Consider the following 4909-nt stretch of genomic DNA (forward strand, 5'->3'; position numbering starts at 1 on the left):
GTTTTAACACAATAACTAAGAAAATGACATGAAGGCTATGTTAACCAGTTTGATGGAAATGTTTCAAATTGTGTGTGAAAACACCACACTGTACCCCAGAAGTGCATTAATGTACATAGTTACCATTCAATTAAAATAAAATAAAATAAAATAAAAAAATAAAAAAAGAAGAAGATACTTGAAATTATGACTAAGAATAAGCTAAGTGGGAGATAAGTCTCACAAAAAAGGCATAGCACACACAAAGGCCCAAATGCTGGAAAGAATATGGTAGCTAGAAGGGCTAGCATAACTAGAGTTTGCAAGGCAGAAGCAGAAAATTAAAGGACTAAAAAAGCGTAAGATCCTATAGGTTTATCTGAGCATTTATAAGAATACTGAGACAACACAGCCTAAGGAATGGAAAGTAAAAGAGTGGTTTACAGAAATTAATTTGAAGACATTGATCTGGCTGCAGTGGAGAGAACTGATCAGAAGGCTAGCAGAAACTCTAACCAGTTAGGAGACTATTGCTGTCATGGTAGCTGTGCTTAGGATGATGGCATCAAAAATGATGAAGAAAAGTGGGTGGATCCCAGACTATTTTCTTAGAAGAATCATCATGACTCAATTTTTTGAGGGCAAGTTTTAAGGAGGAGGAGGAGTCAGGGAGGACATTCATTTTTCTGGCTTGAACAATGGGTGATGGTGGTACTCTTTACGGAGACAGAGATCTTTGGAGGAAGAACATATTTTTTGAGAGAAGACTATGAGTTAAGTTTTATACACATTGTTTAAGGGTGACTATTAGACATTCGTGTCAGTAACCAGAAGATATTTGGAATATAACCATCTGGAGTTCTTGAGAGGGTCCTGGTTGAAGATAAAATTTAGTAATTATTTGTGCATGGACAGTAACTGAAATTTTAGAATGTAACAAGATCACCTAGGAAAAGAGTGGGAAGAGAGCAAAGTTGCAATGACTTTCAACTTCTGTGCCATGGCACACTGGTATGTCATGAGAGGATCTTAGGTGTGCTTCAAAAAATTGTAAAGATCATTAATTACATTATTTGTGAAAGAAATTCAAAGCACAGGAAGTATATATATATGTATATATATATTTTAACTCTTTCTTTTGATCCATATACCCTAAGTGTGCTGAAGAAGTTTAACTATAGGTTCATGTGTGCCATGAGATGAAAAAGGTTGAGGAACACTGGTCTAGAGCTTGAAGAACTAAAGTGCTGTAGTTGGGTAGAGGAAGAAGCAGCAAAGGCAACCGGGAATGACAGATTGGAAAGGCAAGACACAAACAAGGGGTGCGGTGTTACAGAAGCCAAGGGAAGATAAATTTTGAAAAACAGAGCCCAAGATCTCGAATTCTCAGAAGTAAGAACTATGAAGACTGGAAAGTGCCTGCTGAACTTCCTAATGAGAATGTCATTTCATGAGCTCAGTGAACAAGACTGTGGCATTGCAGAGGCAGAATCCAGAATGTAGTGGTGGGACAAGTAAGTGGGAGTGAGCAAATGGAGACATGTACTATATGCAGCAATTAGAAAAGCTTGCTTTAAAATGAGAGGGGAAGCCAGGGAGGTGGCTGGAAGGAAATACTAGATCAAAGGAAGACGTTTTTCCTTAAGAGACAAGCAAATTTAAAGGGCCATTGGGAAGCAGCTGATAAAGAATGAGAATTTCAATATTGAAAAGAAAGAGAGGGGCTGGTAAGTTTTCAAGGAGATAACGGGCAGGGATGTAGAGTGAGGTTAGACTTTGGCTTGCAGAAGGTAATGCAATGCTTCCCTCTTATAACAGGAGGAAGGTAAAAATGGCCGCAGCAGATGTGATTAGCACTCTCAATTGGATGGTAGGAATTTGAGGTGGTTCCCGGGATCTCCCTCTTTTCCCTGGGAGCAGGCATTAAGGGCATTTATGATGAGGACATTTACTGAGAGAAAGTGAGAGGGGGCTGTTATATGTTTCAGTATCTCTAAATTCATATGACAAGTCTGACAATTAAGTTCACGTAGGCATCCTAGAGAAAGTGCTCCACACCTCATTGCTAAATATCACTACAGTCCTCTTCAAAGTACTCCCCTTGGGGAGCTATCCACTGACACCGGTACCTAGTCCACCTTTCAAAGCAATTTTGGAACTCTTTGTTTAGAATGGCCATTAGAGCTGTCATCATATTACCTTTAAAGTCTTGAAAATCATCAAAATGTCTTCCTTTCAATATTTTCTTTATCTTTGGGTAAAGAAAAAAGTCATTGGGAGGAGGGTGTCCTAGCCAGTGCGGCTAAAAACTCCTTCACAGACCATGCCAGGTGAGCTGAAACATTGTCATGATATAGAAGCCATGAGTTATTGGCCAAGATTTTCAGGTAAGATTTTCCTGTTTCTCTACAGATGTGTACTTGGTCTGTACTCACAGTCTGATGATGATTTTGACACACAATTTGACAAATTTTTGCAATGTTTTTAGCAGTCCTGCTCATTATTGGCCGCCCTGAGCTCTCTCCATCAGGGACATTTTCTCTTCTTTCAGAAAAACATTTCATTCATTTGTACATTGCCATTTTCTTCATGGCCTCATGCCCACAAACTTGGACTCACCTGTCCCTGATTCCATTTCCACTCTTGCCAAGAAGAAACAATAAATTTAATGTTCATTTGTGGCTCTAATTCAAGCTCCCACGTTCTTGCAATGGCCCACAAAATTACACTACAACAATATAAAGGGCAGTTGCAAGACACTGCCAAACGTTGACATAACTACAGCCGTGAGACACTGGTAGAGTCACTGGTAGATCGAAGGTTATGAAATCTTACCAACGCACTTATACAGTATTGCCAACATAAATGCATTGTGGCAGGTTCACAAACTTAATTGTCAGGCTGCATATGTTGAAGCCCAACCCCCCCCCCCAGGGTGACTGTATTTAGAGATAAGGCCTTTAAGGAAGTAATTAAGGTCCAATGAGGTCAAAAGGTGGGGCCTTGAGTCTTTAAGAAGAGTGTCCTTTAAGAGGACACCAGAGAATTTTCTCTGTCTCACTCCGTGTACTCAAGAAGAAAGAATGTGTGAGACAAAGCAGCTGTCTGCAACCTGAAAACAGCCTTTTCCAGAAACTCAACCCTGCCTGCACCTGGATGTTCAATGTTCTTACCTCCAAAACTAGGAGAAAATAAATTTCTGTGGTTTAAGCCATATAGTCTGTGATCTTGTTACAGCAACCTATGCAGACGGAGACGAAGTTGACTCGATATTTGAGGAGGGAGAGAAGGTGTGAGTCACGAGAGAGGAGTCCCAGGTGGTAGAGGGCCCAGTTGAAACTGTACTATGAATTTATGACATTAGTATTCCTGCCTCTGAGATCTCTTTCAGCCAAGGTTAGCTGCTTAGGTGGAGGGATGACACAGATGTGGAATTCAGTGGCAGGGAAGAGTGTAAAAGTTCCGGAATCAGACTGCCTGCATTTGCAAGCTGCTTATGTTACTTCATCTCCCTGAAAACTTGCTTTCTTCCTTTGTAAAAGAGGCATAAAATGCTAACAAGCACCTGGAGTTATGGAGGTAATTAAGTAAAATAACCTGCTGTAGAAACACTTAGCATAGTCCGGGGGAGGTATCAGGCAGATACCACCAGTCCTTGTGCTTTTATGCAGATCTGAGCTTCCACTGAGCAGGAGTGATGGAAAGGCCTGGGCTAAGAGAAGCAACAGAAATGCCGTCCCACAAAGAGTAAGCTGGAGGTGAAGGGAAGTGAAGAGGGCTAAGAATGGGAGGCCAACAGACAGAAGCTCAGACAAAAGCAGCAGGTCTGGTTGTCGTAGGAGATAACAGATGTGTGGTTTCAAGGGAAACTAACTGAAATTATTTTCCCCAAAATGCATTTTCCAAAACTTAAGTTATGAGCTCCTGACTGCAGTCAGGAGTTCATGACACCATGAACTGGGAAAAGAATATACGTTTTCCTGAACTGCAAATCTTTCGGTAAGACACTAGTGACTGCTTCCTTTTGAGACCCTCTCCCAGTTCAGGTGTATCTGCTGAGCCCCGAGAAGAGGCGATGAAGACAAAGGAAATTTAGTAAACCAGCAGCCCACATGGACTTAGGAATGAGCACAACTGCAGATACCAGTCTAGGCTTAGGGACACCACAGTGAGAAAGATGAGGCCATTTGCCTAGAGAATTTATAGTCAGTTTGTGGGGTAGAGGTGAAGATACAGATTTATAACGATAACACAAGGCAACAGGTGGAATTGTGATAATTGAAGTATTTATGACACACTTTGATCCCAGAGGAGGGAAAATTAATTTTGCTTTGAAGATTCAGAAAAAAGAATCAATATTTTTATTTTCCAATATTTATTCTACCGCTACTGCACTTTTTATAGATTAGAATGTGTGCTCTCACAACGATTATGTTTGTTTAAGGCATTCATTCTTCCTGAGAATTTGTAACCCATGTGTTTCTGTATTGATCAGATTTATCCATTCAAAAATCCTCAAACATCCTTAGTAACCACCTACAGTGTGTTACTCACCATGCTAAGGGCTGGAAATAGACTCTGTCCCACAAACACCAAGTATTTCTAGATATTTTCTACACATCACACACACAAAGATATCCATCGTGCTACCTAAAAGCTCTTTTGAGGGGAGAAATTTTTCATGACATTTAAGCTATTCCCTGAATGAGCTAGAATTGTATGTATGTACAGATGTTTCTTAAAATAATTGTCTGCCATTTCCAATTTCATATTCTAGAGGCAGCTGAATCTCACAAAATAAAGTTACCCTTTTTGTATCTTATTTTTGAGAAAAAAAAGAAAGGATTTATGGCGTGTCTAGCATGGATTGAGATCTTAACATTTGCTAAATGAAGTAGGTGTTTTAGAGCTTTTAAAGAAGTAATTTAAA

The 4909-nt window shown here is 39.9% G+C and overlaps 1 protein-coding gene across 1 annotated transcript in view; it reads right to left on the reverse strand.

The window, feature by feature from the left end:
• The window catches only part of HMCN1 (hemicentin 1), a 440557-nt gene that overhangs the window by 100759 nt on the left and 334889 nt on the right, over window positions 1-4909 (reverse strand). The gene's annotated exons all lie outside the window — the stretch shown is intronic.

Source organism: Otolemur garnettii, unplaced genomic scaffold, assembly GCF_000181295.1.
Source record: "Otolemur garnettii isolate 467f Iridium unplaced genomic scaffold, OtoGar3 scaffold00016, whole genome shotgun sequence".
NCBI classification, from domain to species: domain Eukaryota; kingdom Metazoa; phylum Chordata; class Mammalia; order Primates; family Galagidae; genus Otolemur; species Otolemur garnettii.